The following is a 16,479-nucleotide window of genomic DNA, read 5'->3' on the forward strand; positions in this document are numbered from 1 at the left end:
ATATTGGAATGCCATTTTTTCTCCAAAGTTAAAAAAAATATCTAGACGTCCACAAGATGTTTTTGTATCATAAGGAAAAATAAAAGTTTTAACAAATGCCAAATTTTCCACACATTGTCTCTAACCAGTTCCATTTTCCATTTGTGTAGCATGTGCATCTATAGTCTATGGCTCTTTTTGGAATCTACATTTACCTCCTTTCTGAGGTCTTGAGTTCTGTTCAGAAACTTCTTCTATTGAGGACAAGCAGAAAGAGCAGTTCATTGTTCACAAGGAAAAGAGGCAAAAATCGTTAGATTTGGAAAGTTGAGACTTTAGCTATGATATATATGTGTCATAGAATAAAGGTAGATGACAAAATCTTAATCCTGCTCCCAGCATCTTCCTATACTGTGTGTTAGAAGAAAAAGGGCCATTAAATATGGGGAGTAGAGAGGAAGACTTCACAGGGCTAAGTCTTTTAAGTCACATATATGGAGAAGGATGCCTGAAAAAAGGCCCATTCAGCACTTCCAAGTAAATTCAAAGAAGGTAACTGAAGCATTAAAACAGCCCAACTTCCCAAGACCTTCCTGAGTCTAAGAGGCTGCATTAGCGTCCTGGTTGAAAACTCACATTAGGCATTTGTGTAGAGAGCAGATACAATGAACTTTAACACGCTCATTAAAGGCAGCAAAGTAAAATGTTTGTCAAGCCTGTCATTAAAACAGCAAGGGAGCAAAATCCTCAAGAGGTCTAACAAAGGGAAAGAAAAGCAAATTAAAGATAATAATACATATACTGTACCAGGATGATCGGTAAAATATCTTTAACAAGAACACTAAGAGCATTATATTTTACTTAGTAAATATAGTTGTTTATTATCATTTATGGATTTTCTACACTCTATTTTAGTGGCCTCAGACTTCTACACTCTATTTTTCTCCCCACTGGTGCTTTTACTTTTGTTAAAAATAAATTAGTAAATTTTCTTACTCTTTTATAGGTTCTTTTTTTCCAGTATGTACCTATTCATTGTTTCTTTTTTTTTCAGAAAATTCATCTTCCTCCTAAAGAAGTACACACACACACACACACACACATACACACACACACACACACACACACACACACACACACACACACACACACACACACACACACACTAATACCAGGAGTGTGACTGTTCAATAGAAGTCTAGATGATTAGGAATGGTAAAGCTTCATGCAAATGGCTCACATGTGTCCACAATTCTGGACAATATGGTAATCAGGTAGTTGGTTTTATGGGCTGAAAATTGTGTTAATAACTAACTCTATGATTGGAAAGTCACAGGAGTTAAGTCCCTCAGAAGTGTGAACCAAGTGGGCTTGTTTTCTTGGGAGAAAGGGAAGAGAGTTTGTTCAGAGGATCAGAAGGCAATGTGGTACAGGGGAAGCACAGCACGCTAGCAAAATGGACCACAATCAATCCTCGTTTCTTCCTTTTTTTGGCTCAGGCATTTTGGGGAAGGTGTTTATATTCTCTGAGTTTTCATTCCTTCATTTACAAAGTTAAGAAAATAATAGTTGTTACACAGCACTTCAGTGAGGACTAAATGAAGTGACATTTATGGAAAGTTAAAGACATTTGTAATTATTATTCTGACGGCTAAGATTCCAAATTTCTGTCAGCTGAAAATCTGAAAGGATTAAAGCTTTATTTACAAAACAAATGTGAGGAGTCTCCACTATAAGCAATAGAGATTCAAACTGAGCATCAGAATGTTCACCGCCTCCCCTCCCCCGCCCCAAGACCCTCACCCCCCATAAAGTGTGTTACAAAGGAGAACCAAGTTTGGAATTAACTCAAAACTCCTCAGAAGAGCTTTCTTTTAAATCACTCCAGTTCATAATGTACTATGTGATTTTTTTGTTTCTCTTGTATGTTCTTCCCCCCATGGTATAACCCGTTTTCATTGTACTTGATTCCAGCACCCTGCATCTTATATATACATTTTTTTCTAATTTGGGGAGGGGTAGGGAAACAACAAAAATCTGAAATAAGGATACAGGTTGACCCATTGATGTACAAGATACTATGTTAAAAATGAACTTTACAACTTGGTGGGGGGATGGGGGGAGATGAAGGAAGGTTGGTAGGGGAAAATAAAGCAGGGGGTAACAACCCTCGATAGGAAATGTACTCATTACCTTACTCATGCAACTGTAACCCCTCTGTACAGTATCTTTACAATAAAAAATATATATTAAAAAAATCACTCCAGTTCAAAGGTGGTAAGGCAGAACTACTTCTCCCTGTGGGAAAAAAAGTGTTCTCAGTATAGAAATTTTCAAGCTAAGAGCGCTTTCTGAGATGCCACGGGCCTAACTCATCCTATGCTTCAATAGCTATGTCCATGTTAGTGATTACAAAAGTATCAGCTCTCAGACCTCTCTCTGAGCATATCAGCAACATGTTTTTCTGCATATACCTACATTTTCACACTCCTCTCTCCACTCAAGTAAAATAAGAATCTTTGTTTTCTATTCTGCATAGGAGAAAATTGAGACTGAATGAGCCCTACATAATTCAGGGTGGCACGTTCATTTACTAGAGCTGGTTAATGAATCCATATATATCTAACAGGTAGTTGATAAACTATCTGTATTCATTTCCAATTGCTGCATAATCAAATAGTATGAACGAAGCTGCTTAAAACAGCATATATTCTTCATGTCCTAGTTTCTGTGAGTCAGGAGCTTGGGAACAGAATAGCTAGATCCTCTGCTCAGGATCTCATCAAGCTGTAAGTAAAGTGTTGGTCAGGCTGGGTTCTCACCTGGAAGCTTGGCTATAGAATGTCATCAAGACTGGAGGAGAATCTCTTACCTTTGCTAAAGCCCAATCCCTCTTTTAAGGGCTTTCACCTGATTAGAATATGCCCACCTGGGTCAATATCCCTTCAGATCAAATAAATTTCACTGATTTCAGATCTGATATATTATATGCTATATGCTATACTCATTTGACTGGAGGCATCCTTGGGTCCCTCCTCCACTCAGAGGATTTGAATGCCAGAGGGTAGAGACTGTGGGTGAGAGCTATCAGCCTTAGAATTCCACCTATCACATTGCCTCCCCTCAGTTGTAGCTCTGGAAGTTATAGTCACAAAGGATAGAATCCAGAGCAGGGATGCTGTTTAAGCCTATACTGTCTTGACAGTGGAATTGTTAGTACTCTGAGGTTGAAATGATCATTTATCCATGGTATTGACCTAAAAGGAGGGTATTCTAGAATTGAGATCTAAGAGAAACAAACTCCTTCAATTCTGGCTGAAGGTTAGAGCCATCTTAGAGGGTTTTTTGTTTTTTTGGGGGGAGGGGGTCCGGTCATGGGGCCTGAACTCTGGGGCCTGGGCGCTGTCCCTCAGCTCTTCAGCTCAAGGCTAGCACTCTACCACTTGAGCCACAGTGCCACTTCCAGCTTTTTTTCTTTTTGCTTATGTGGTGCTGAGGAATCGAACCCAGGGCCTCAGGCATGCAAGGCAAGCGCTCTACCACTGAGCCACCTTCCCAGCCCCCCATCTGAGAGTTTTTGAAGCAGAATAATCTCCCAAACGTCCTGGATAATTTGGTGTGGAGTGAGACCTTGGCATCTTCTACTATTTTTATATTTTGCTTTTGTTTTCCATTTCCTCTGTCAGGAAATGTAAGAGAGAAAATAATCATTTTTGAACTATACCCAGAGTTCTCTTCTCTCATTAAAAAGTCCTGCCCTCAAAAGTAGCTATTTTACTAGAACCTAACCCAAGTAAGTTTTCACCAAAATCCAACCACCAGAGGAAATATGTAACTCTTAACTCAAAGAAAGATTAAGACCTAGTCAGAGGACTAGAAAGTCTCTCTCCACCCCCTCCCCATATTTTACCACCAAATTAACAGGGCTTCTGTGTAATAACAAGGTTACAGATTTTTTAAATACAAGTTTAAGGCTCCATTTAGAATTCACTAGGCAAACCCAAAATCAGAGGGGTCAAAACACAAACTCTAGAAGACACTTAGCCTTTGAGATCACAGCTACTGAGAATAGTGAGCACAGTCTAACTCCTGGCCAAACAAACACAAAACTTTATATAGAAAGGCATATCTTAGAAGTGGTGCTGTGGCTCAAGTGATAGAGCACTAAAAGCCTTGAGCACAAAGAGACTCAGAGGCAGTGCTAGGACCTGAGTTCAAGCCTCACAACTCACACCAAAAAATCCACATCTATCTCAATTCCTTTATATTATATTTATATTTATTTATTATTATATTTATATTATATAAGGCTCTCAACAAAACAAGACATGCTAAAAAGCAGGGGAAGAAAACAAGTCTGAAGAGATAAAAGCAATCATCAGAACCAGACTTCTGTAAAACAGAGTTTTGGGGATTATCAGATCAGGAAGTTAAAATTCCCATTATTAACATGCTAAAGTATTTAATGGGAAAAGCAGACAAAAATATGCAAGAACAACTGGGTAATATAAGCTGAGAAATGGAGACTCAGAGGAAAAATCTAAAGGGTGCTATAAATCAAAAGCATTGCAACAAAAATTGTAAGAAGATGTCTGCCTCAAGGAAGACAATGCATAGATGTACTGGGCATTCTTCTAAAGGTCATGGCTAGAACAGGCTGAATGGCCAGGTAATGCAGGTGTGGACCATCAGGCTAATTCTTTCTTTCTTCCTTCCTTCCTTTCTTTCTTCTTTCTTTCTTTTTTTAATAAGTGTTTTATTGTGAAAATACTGTACAGAGGGGTTACAGTTACATGAGCAAGATAATGAGTACATTTCCTATCAAGCATTGTTGCCTCCTCTGTTTTTCCCCTACCATCCCTTTCCCTTCCTTCCCACCTCCACACTACACTATCTCCCCCCCCCCCCGCCTAAATTGTAAAGTCCATTTTTCAACATAGTGTCTTATACATCTCATTGTTACAACAGGTTAACCTATGCCCCTATTTAAACATTTTGTTTTTTCCATTCCCCTCCCCAAATTATATCAACATGAAATACAGTGAAAACAGGAGTTATACTGTGGGGGAGGAACAGGAGTTATACTGTGGGGGAGGAACATAAAAAGCAACCAAAAAAATCACATGGTACAATATAAATACATTAGAAACAACAGCAAGAAAGAAAAAATCACTTGTGTCCCTATCTTGGGGCTCATTTCACTTAACTTCATCTTATCTGGTCATATGTGCATAGCTTTTGATCTTTTCTACTTGTCCCAGACATATACTAGTTATTGCAAATAAGGGAAACCATGGAACCTATGTTTCTTTGGGCCTGGCTTACTTCACTTAATATAATTTTTTCCAAGTCTCCATTTCCTAACAAATGGGGCAATGTCATTCTTTCTGATTGAGGCATAGAATTCCATTATGTATATATACCACATTTTCTTGATCCATTCATCTACTGAGGGGCATATAAGATATGGTTCCATATCTTAGCTATGGTAAATAATACTGCAATAAACATAGTTGTGCTGGTAGCTTTAGTGTGGCCTTGTTTGTGATCATTTGGGTAAATGCCCAAAAGTGGGATTGCTGGGTCATAGGGGAGCTCTATGTGGAGTATTTTGAGGAACCTCCATACTGCTTTCCAAAGTGGTTGAACAAGTTTACACTCCCACCGACAATGCAGTAAAGTTCCTTTCTGTCCACATCCCCTCAGCATCTGTTGTTATAGGCCATTTCTTTCAAACAATGTACACAAGCTGGGAGTTAAGTGCCTACATGGGGGAAATTCAAACTTTAAATAGCACATGATAAATTATTAGCTAATATATTTCATTCCTATATTGGCCAAAGATGTGTACTCTAGCTATAGTTGTCCTTGGAAACTAGATGAAAATTATTTTAAATTTAATCCTCTTCTTACATATGCAAATTTGTCATATAGGAAGTTCTCTTGCTCTAGCCTAGCACTATTTAATAAACTTTCTGCAAAAAAAAAAAAATAGAAGGGGGGAAAAAAGCACTATAGCAGAAATGAAAAATACCTTGGATGAACTTAGCAGCCTAGATACACCTGAGGGAAGAGTCAGCGAGCTAAACAAAAAAATAGCAAGAAGAACTTCTGAAACTAAAGTGTAAAGAGTGAAAAGGAATGAGAAAGATGCAATAAAATGTTCAAGAACTGCCGGACTATTATGAACAGTATAATCTTCAGATAATGAGAATGCCAGAGGAGAAGAAAAGGAACAGATATAAATAATAATGGATGACAATTCTACAAATCTAATAACAGACAAAAACAAAACAAGAATCTCAGAGAACTCTAGCCAGGATAAATATCATATATGCTTAAATTTATCATATTTTAGCAATGAAAATAAAATACAAAGAGAAAATTGGATGGAGGAGGAAGGACTTTACCTATGGAAGAATAATAATTATATTCAGCTTCTCTTTGGAAGCCAGGCAAGCAAGAAGTAAATGGATTGAAATAAAATGCTGGGGGAAAATAACAGCCTAGAATTCTGTTTCTATCTTCCATATCTCTTCTACTTAAAAATGAAGGAGAAATAAAGATTACAAGAAAATTGCCACTAGTAAACCTGTCTTGAGATAAATGTTTTCCAGAGGGAAAGAAACTTACATAAGTCTGAATATCATATCTATGTAAAGAATAAGAAAATGTTGGGAATAGATGGAAGTAATATAAGGCAATTTATTTTTGTTACTTTACCTGATACAGCAGATGAATTTGAAAGTTTGTTCAAAATAATATTACCAAAATACATTTGGTGATTATAACTTATAGCTAAACAAAGTGAATGACAACAATATTATAAAGGCAAAAGGAAGAATCAGGAATATTTTGTTCTCAAAAGGTACTTGTACTGCCCATGTACTATGCTGACATTTGAAAGCAGTCTTGGATTAGTTAATTAGTTGTAATTGTATAACACAAATTATAGGGCAGCTGCAAAAAAAGCCAAAGGAGGAAAAGAGACTCACATAAAATGCTGAATTCGAATAAAAGAAGGTATAGAAAAGAGAAATTAGGAAAACTAATTAAAGTAGCTACATATATATCAATTCTCTTTTTCTTTTTTTCTACATTTTTACTAGCTTCAATTAGCTATATAGAGGGCCTTCAATTTGGTATAACCATATATGCACACAGGTATCATGATCAAATTCACCCCCTCTGTGATCCTCCCTCATTTCCCCTCCATATTCTTAAACCTATCTCAACAAGCTCAATTGTTCGATCTTCATGCATGTACATACAGTATTTTGACCACGTTTACCACCCTTTGTCCTCTCTCTTCACCCTTGCCACCTTACTTTCAATATAAATGGCTTAATTTTTTCCCCATAAAAAATAGAGACTGGGGGTGGGAAGGTGGCTCAGTGGTAGAGTGCTTGCCTTGCATGCATGAGGCCATGGGTTCAATTCCTCAGCACCATATAAGCAGAAACAGCCAGAAGTGGCACTGTGGCTCTAGTGGTAGAGCGCTAGCCTTGAGCTGAAGAGCTGAGGAACAGTGCCCAGGCCCAGAGTTCAGGCCCCATGACCGACAAAAAAAAAAAAAAAAATAGAGACTGAAAGACTGGACTAAGAAAGAACAATATATAGATAAAGCTAGAGCTATATAGATACATATGCACATATATTCATCAAAAATCTGTACTGCTGTTTAATGCTGACATAAATAATCCATGAAATATGTATCAAAATTACTTTGCAATCAGAGAGAGCAGCCTAATATCTGGAAGCTATTGGCCAAGAATGAAACAGTTTTCAAATTTTATTGTGCATAGAAAGACCTTGCTACAATGCCAGACCTGGATCAGTAACTGAAGAATGAGAATGACATTCTGCATTTTAAATAGACTCCCAGGATTATTGACTCTGGCATTTCTCAGATTTCACTTTGAATAGCAATGATATATACAATTAGGAATAGAGAGAAGAGGTGCTGAGGTTTGAATGCTTATCTCCTACATAGCTCATGTTGACATATAATTGCTATTGTGACTTCATTGGGAGGTAGACTATGTAATTAGCGTTTAGACATAAGGACTCCACCCTCCTAAATGAACTAATGCCATAATTGAGGAAGTTTACTGCCAGAGTAGATTCATTCATACCTTCCTGTTTTCTCTCTCTCCTCTCTCTCTCTCCCTCTCTCTCTTTCTCTTCCTCTCTCTCTCTCCTTTCTGTTTGCTCTTTGGCCATGTGATGCTTTCTGTCACATTGTGTTACCAAGAATACCCTTTCTAGATGCCAAAACCTTGAGAACATCCTTCCCAACAACTGTAACTGTAAGTCAATATGTTTGTTATAAATTATCCAGTCTTAGGTACTCTGATGTAGCAGCACAAAATAGATAATGACAGGAGGGAATTACCTAGAATACAAGAAATTATTACTTCATTTGGGATGTCATAAATCAAAGTTATCCAGAAATTGAAAATTATGGTGATAAAAGATCAAGATCTCATTTTTATGACTTATTCAAAATGCATTAAAAGCAATGATTACACTATAAGGAATATTTTAAAGCATAAGCCTAGGGAGCAGGCATTAATTTTCACTTTGTTTTTATGGCTACTAAAGAGAATCTTGTAGGGAGAGCTTCTATACAGGAGATGTGGCAGAGGGCCAAATCATATCTAGCATTCTTAATTCCTGGGGAAATATTTCAGGTGTCTAGTAGTAAATTGAAGCCAAAATAAGCAGGAGGGAGCTCAAGATCAGCCAGTAAGAAGAGAAAGAAAGCCTAGCTGCTTTGTCATCCCTGTGGCAAAAGGGAAGTCAGAAGGAAAAACTGGAGTACTGTAAGAAAAGGATATGAAGTTACAGATTCTAGAAGTTCAAAGAGTGTACTTGCACTATCCCCATGCTTGGGCTGTACACCTCACTGTATTGCAACCTGGTTACTGCTCATTATAGACTTTATCTTTCTATGGCAAGTTCTAAGTTCACTGTTCTACCTGGGACTTCTTGCTTTCAAAATTCAACGAATATTTGTCAGTATTTTCAAGATTAATATCATTAAAAATAATACAGAAAGGAAAATAAAGGAGAGGAGAGGGGAAGAGAGGGGAAGGGAGGACAGTGGTGGGAAGGGGAGAGGAGAGGGATGGTTTACCAACTGTTTCCTTCCACATCCCTCATAACATGGTAGTCACTTGGATCTCTTTTAACTAGTTTTTTAAAAGTACAGATGTGTTTTTCTACAAGTTCAGAGATAAGTCATTTATTCTACCTAAGGTTCAATTTAAAGGAGAATTAATTGAAATATTGTTCTCACTCTTGTTGACTTTCCTAAAGAAGGTCTTTCTTCTACAGAAGAAAGAACTCAAGTACAAAACCCAGAAAGAAGATTGTGGTATAGTAATCTTTGTAATGTTGACTCAGAAGATGGTATATCAAACATTTTTCACACAAATGAATCCAGGCCCTTTTCCTACACTCAAACCTGTGAGATGAAGAATATCAATAAAATAATGTATTGTTAAGTCAATACAATTCATTCAAAATGATTTCACTCTTTCATAAATAGTGTGTGTGTGTGTGTGTGTGTGTGTGAGAGAGAGAGAGAGAGAGAGAGAGAGAGAGAGAGAGAGAGTACTGGAGTTTGAGCTGAGAGCCTGTGTTCTTGCTTGACTTTTTCACACAAAGCTGGTGCTCCTACCACTTCAGCTATCCCTCCATTTCTGGCTTTTTGCTGGTTAATTGGAGACGAGAATATCTTGGATTTATATGCTCAAGCTGGCTTCAAACCATGATCCTCAGATCTCAGCCTCTTGAGTAGCTAAGATTACAGACCTGAACCACCAAAACCCATTGTAATGACTGTATTTTTTTTAAAAAATAGATAAATGGTTCTTTTTTCTGGAAAGAAATACACCTAGGAAAATAGTTTTGTGGATTTATTTTTTTAATCCTAATAATTTCTTAGCAACTAGTATTAATTAATAAGTTAATTAATACTATTGATTAATAAATTACTGGTCCATAAAAATTTAAACTATTAAAAAAGACACCCTACCTATCTTATCTAGATGATGCACAGATCACTAAGTTATTGAATGCCAATGGGACAGAGTGCAGTTGTTGAAGGCTATGGGGAGCAACAGATTCCTAATGAGATCCATCTTTGGGACTGACTTTGATATTTGGCCTTGAGCAAATCGCTTACCAACTTGGCCTCTTTCCTATTTGTAAAATGGGCAGATTGAACTTCTAAGTTCTGTTTGCCTACGTTCCATCTTCTGTGTTCAAAACACATTGTGTTCTTTATAATCATCTGTATCTTGAGTTCTACCTTCTGAGATCACATTCAGGATCCTGACAGGATCTTCAACTCTCTGGACGCCCCTAGTGTTCACCACATAAAGGATGTAGAAGACAAAGTAATTAGGGATGAGGTAAGTTCCCTAGAACTTCCATTCCACTCCTTAGGATATTAATAAATAACATCCATGAAAATAGTTCCTTAGCAAAGAGACCTATCATTATGTCTTTCCTGGGGCCTCCAACCTGCAGTGCTGACTTGGCTCCATTTTAAAAATAGACTCAGCCCTGTTTCTGAGCTCCCTTTCTTCCGAGCTGCCTAGGGAACTCTACCTTATCTCCATCCATCCCACTACTTCAGAGAGTGGCGAAACAGGTTTGTCCTTGGTTTTTCTGGTCTTAACTTCACTCTTGGTTCATTCCCTCCTCAGGATCCCTTTTAAGTAGAGGTCAGGATTTTCTTGCTTCTCACTTAAATTCTCTCTCTCTCTCCTCTCCTCTCTCTTTCTCTCTCTCTCCCCTTCCCTCTTTCTCTTTAAATTCAATCAGGGCCTACAAGTCTCAGCACAAGGAGTAGTATGGGAAGGAATGTAGATTCACAGCCCTGTTGTGCTGAATACAGAGCCATACTTACTATACCCAGTTAGGAATCCCACACACTGAAGGATGCTGGGAACTTATTTCCCCACTTAGCATCTATCTCAATGAAGTCCCACCCACTGGATGACACTCTAAACTGTTTATACAACTGAAGACTGCTAGTATCTCCTTTCAGCACCTATTTCTTTCTCTTTTTTTTTTTTTTTTGTCAGTCCAGGGCCTGAACTCTGGGCTTGGGCCCTGTCCCTGAGCTCTTCAGCTCAAGGCAAGCGCTCTACCACTTGAGCCACAGTGCCACTTCCAGCTTTTTCTGCTTATATGGTGCTGAGGAATCAAACCCAGGGCCTCATGCATGCAAGGCAAGTGCTCTACCACTGAGCCACCTTCCCAGCCCTCAGCACCTATTTCTATAGTCCACGTTTATCTTCCAGGGTTTACCAAAGTAATTTTTTTTCTGAAAATAACATTTGAAAAGATCCACTTTATAGGAGAAAAATGAAAACAGACAAAAGGACTGCTCTAATTAAGCTGCTAATTAAGGAAGGAAGACAAAAGTGAAGGTCAATTGCTTATCCAAAATATTATCCTATTTATTCAAATATGTCTAGCATGTAGATTAGCATGAAAATCTGTCTTCAAGAAAGGTCAACAACTACCTGCCATGAGACAAACCCTTCCTACTTTCAGAAAAGGTTTACATTATGGCTTGAAGACAGGAAGTCCCACTCTCATCCCACACCATACCCTTCCCTCACATTCAGAGACCTTAAGCAACTGAGCCCTTACAGATTGGGAGGGGTGTTCTGTGCATCAGGTACCCTAGAGCCCTGCCAGACAGACATTGCCATGGGTTCATGAACAGCATTGCACCCACATGCTCATCACACTTACATTTGCTACTTCACATGTTGGCTGTACTTTTAGACTAGCAGCTCTTGATTGTGGGTGACTTTGCCCTTTGTGGGACATGTGGCAATATCTGAGAACATTTATACTTATCACAATTGGATGGAAGCTAGTAGCTAAGTGGGTAGAGGCCAGGGATGCTGTTCAACATAATACAGTGCACAGGTGTCAAGCCCAAGATGTCAGTTGCATCTAGGTTGAGAAACGCTGTCTGTAGAGTGACTCGTTTGGGAAGAATCTAGTTTTGTAAATAAGCTCATGAAACTTCCCACTTTGACTTGTGTTCTTTATTTCTAATTAACATGTTTCTGTTTAACATGTCCATTTATGTATACAATGCATCTCGATCAGAATCACCCTTTCGATCATTCTCCCTCCTCTTTCCTCCGTCCTCTCACCTGATTCCATTCTCATACATGTACAGGAAGTACTTTGACTATATTTGTACTCCCTCCCCATCTCCGACCCTCTTCCCTAATCCCACTAGAACCTACACCCCAGACAAGACATGTTTCAACTTCCTGGCTGAGAATATTTAGATTCAAACCCATTCTCTGTCAAGCTCCAGTTCTGAATTTATTCTTTCATTCACTTTTTCATTTATTATATATCCATAGATTAATGGCCTGTTACTATATACCAAGTCCTGCTTTATAAAATGACAAATATAAGTATCCACAGTCCCTGCATTCAAAGAGGAGAGGTCATCATTAAGTATACACAATGGTAGAGTGTTTGCCTAGCAGGCATGAATCCCTGGGTTCAATTTCTCAGTACCATATAAACAGAAAAGGCCAGAAGTAGTGCTGTAGCTCAAGTGAAGCTTAGGGATAGTGCCCAAGCCCTCAGTGTAAGCCCCAGGACTGGCTAAAAAAAAAAAAAAAAAAAAAAAAGAATACACACTCCAAGTCACTTCTTTAAGGCACACACTGTTCTAAGAACTTTACCAATTCATTCAGTTCTTACAATAGCCCTACAGGTTGGTATTATTATTTCTTACACCAGTGAGATAATACAGGTATTTCACTAGGGAGAGGTTATATGACTTGTACAAGGTCCCACAGTCAATAAGCTATGGAATCAGGATTCATGCTGGGGACATTAGGCTCCAAGATCCAGCTGTGTTTTAACCAGCTCATTAATCTTCATCTTATAATTATGTAAGACTGGAATGATATCAAATTATTCAAAAGGAAGGGAAAACAAACCTAAATAAAGTGTCTGTTTTAAAATAGAATTTTAAATAGTAGGACCTAAAGAGGCACTTGTGTCCTTGATGGAGTAGGAGGTAAGTTAAGATCAGAAAAAACTGACTAAACGAGAAGAGAAAAGTATTCCAGGCAAAGTAACAGCAATGTGTATTAGCTTTCTGTAAGAAATCAGATGGCTTAAATCAGTTGGCTTAAATCAACTTATTGGCCTTACAATTTTGTAGAGATGTGACATGGGTCTAAGCTCAAATTGAGGTGTTGGTCCAGCTGCATTCTGAAAGCTCCAGGGGAATCCCTTTCCTGTCTTTTCTAGCCTCCAATGAAGGCTGCCTGCATTCTTTGGCTTGTGGCCCCCATCTACCTTTGAAGCCAGCCATGACAAGTTGAGTCTTGATCTCGTCAAATCACTCTACCCTCTTAGTCTCACTCTTCCACCCTTAACTGATTCTGGTGACTACACTGGATCCACTGGTATAATCCAGGATGATCCCTCTGATCAGGTCCACTGATTGACAACCATAATTTCGTCTATAACCTTATCTCTTCTTTGCCTTTTGTTCTGGGGATTAAGATATAGATGCATTTTTTGAGGGGGGGGATGACTATTTTGCTGTTACAGATAACGTGCTCAACAGTCTTATAGAAGGGAAGAAAAAAAGTTATGGAGAAGAATAAGGTCCATGAGATTTAAACAGAACAAATGAGAACAGAGGCAGACAATAAGCTAGAACAGAAGCCAAAACCGATATGCCCTGAGAGCTATTTTAGAAGTTTGCTCAACTTCCCAAGAGGAAGGGGACCCTAAGGGAGAAGAAAGGCCGTTGCAGGATTCCATATGGAAGGTGATGGACGCCTGGGCCAAGATGTAGAAGCAGGAAGGTGAATATTTGAAAGACATTTTAAAAATGAAATCAAAGGGTTTTAGAACTAGGTAAGTTAGAAATGGAGGAGGACAAAGGGTTTGGAGGCTCCTGGATTTTAGGCTTGGGCAAATGGTGGTCCCATTCCCAGAGAATGGGAACTATAGTACAGGAAGTTTGTATGAGAAGAAATTCGGCTTCTGTTATGCTAAATAAAACATCCAAGAAGAAAGGTCAGCTAGGCAGATGGGGTTTGCCAGCCTTGGGCCCACAGTTGGTAAATTCACAGTTGGGTGCCTTAACTCAATGTCTGTGACTTTACAAACCAAATATCTCAATCTAAACCCCTGGTCTTGATGAGGACTGTAGATTAATTTCTCTGATCCCTGTAAGACACAGTCTTTAAGGTGAGAAGCCTTAATCTCATTCATCTCTCCACTTTTTTCAAGGCCCAGAAATATATCAAAGTCCTTTGTAAGACACAAATAAACAAGGTAGAATAACTAATAAGACCAACGAATTAACCAGCAGCCTCTAGCTCAAGCCCTCACATTGTCTCTCTCTCCTCTCAATCTCTCTTCTCTTTCTCTCTCTTTCCCCTCCTCTCTCCCTCTCTCTCACACACATACTTCTCTCTCAGTCCTGCTGGCCTACTCCTCTCCTCATTCTACTCTCCCTCAACCTGTTTCTTTTGGGCAGTCAAGTCTGTTTAGCTAAGAGGGATTTGAGGTCAAATTCTGTGTGACCCTAGCACCTGGAGCCAGGAGACCTTTGACCTAAACGCTGCAAAGGACTCTTCTTTCCTCAACAGCTCAGCCAGGCTCTCCAGAGAGACTTCACAGAACTGACAAGCATTGCTGGATTTTATTATTTGTTTGAGGGTCTAAATTCATACTGATTTCCTGTTAGGCATATACTTCCAAAAGCAGGGCTATGAATTGATTTGTTTAAAGTGAAGTTGTAGCTCTTTCAATCATGTAAATATATTGTCATGTATCTATCATTGTGTAAATTCCTGTTCATTATCCTTTAGGGTTTTCAAGAACTCAACATCCTCCTTCTATAGAAATGAAGCAGAATGCGGAAGTGCTGCTCACAAAGGAATATCCCACTGGGTCAGAGCCTCTCTAGGTTTAAACTGTCATTAATCAATCAGTAAGGAAAGCATCTGTTAAGCTCTGATTTTTAGTGTAGGAAAAAAATTACATAGTCACAGTACTCTAAAAGCTATCCTCTATCCTCTTATTTTTTCTTTTTTGCAAAACACATCTAAGAAACAGGAAATTGAATAAAACATAGCAGGATGTTTAAAAAGAATTCCAGAGTCAAATATTAGTTTATTTGACTGCAGCAAACCTATAGTCAGAAATTTTTCCTTGTCTTTATTCATCCTTTAAATAAAATTTATGAAATACTTATCACTTGCTACAAGGGTAGTATAGAAGAGAACAGTAGGGTCCTGCCCCAGAACCTTGCAGGAATGGGGGAAACAAGCAATAAATAATAAAAGACAAGAAAGTACCAGATCTTGATGATTACAATGGAGCAACGTAAAATAATGAAAAGAGTACTGGACTTTTAGGAATGACCCATCACAACAGCAGACATTTAAGCCATCCAAGTGACAACAGGGGAAAATGCATTAACCCAAAGATCTGGGAGAGGTATCACTAGATACATATTGATTAACAGCTTCATAAAGCAGGAACTGGGTTCTATTTAACATGATAGTTCCTAGAATTATGCCTTAGAAGGTAGGCACTCTGTAAAGACTAGTTATCTGTGACATTTAGAATATAAACAATTACCTCCAGGACCTACCTAACACATTCTTGTTTTGCAAGACTCCCAGAACTACTAACTATGACAGTCACTATCGTCATGTGTTCAAAGGGCTTGAGGCAACCAACCTAGCTCTTCTCAATATCAGGGCACAAAGACTAAGGGTAGCATTCTTCCCATGCTTGACTCTAACATCATTTCTCATTTGTCTTACCCTAGGCTTAAGATTATGTCCAGTCTCCAGGTGGGATCTGCATTGACATTTTAGGGATAACAGCAGAAAAGCTCCTCTATTTACTTCTTAACCACAGTAAAGGAAGTGTCTGGCTAGCAATGACCTGACCCACTTAGCATCTAGCCTCCTTCTCCACAAACCTCCTCATAGCTGTATCTGGAGATCAGAGTATCCAGTCTTCTCTCAGAAAATGTGATGTCTTCTACCGCAGGAAAGCCATTTGTTGTGACCAGTCCCACTTTGCTCCAGCCTCAGTTCATATGGGTGAGCTGTTTCTTGCTGTGGAAAGCCCACTGTGGACTCATTCATCCACTCAACACAGCCGAGGAAGGAATTTGTGAACTTGAAGAGGGAGCAATGGAAATTAAACAAACTAAAATACAAAGGCAAAAATAAATGGGAAAAAAACCCTATTATCTGAGAGCTCTAGAACAATAAACCCAATAGCTGGGAAGGCAGGAGTTGTATAGACTGAGAGAATGTACGGCTCAACCATGTGCATCTCTCTCTAGTTAAACAGAATTAACTTCAAGTCCATTCTGAAAATCAGCTTTCAGCCTTGCTTTCTCTTAGCAAGGGAATTCTAATAATCTAATATAGATACAGTCTTGTAATAAAA

The sequence above is a fragment of the Dipodomys merriami genome, unplaced genomic scaffold, assembly GCF_024711535.1.
Source record: "Dipodomys merriami isolate MVZ:Mamm:240054 unplaced genomic scaffold, mDipMer1.0.p SCAF_1, whole genome shotgun sequence".
In the NCBI taxonomy this organism is placed as follows: Eukaryota; Metazoa; Chordata; class Mammalia; order Rodentia; family Heteromyidae; genus Dipodomys; species Dipodomys merriami.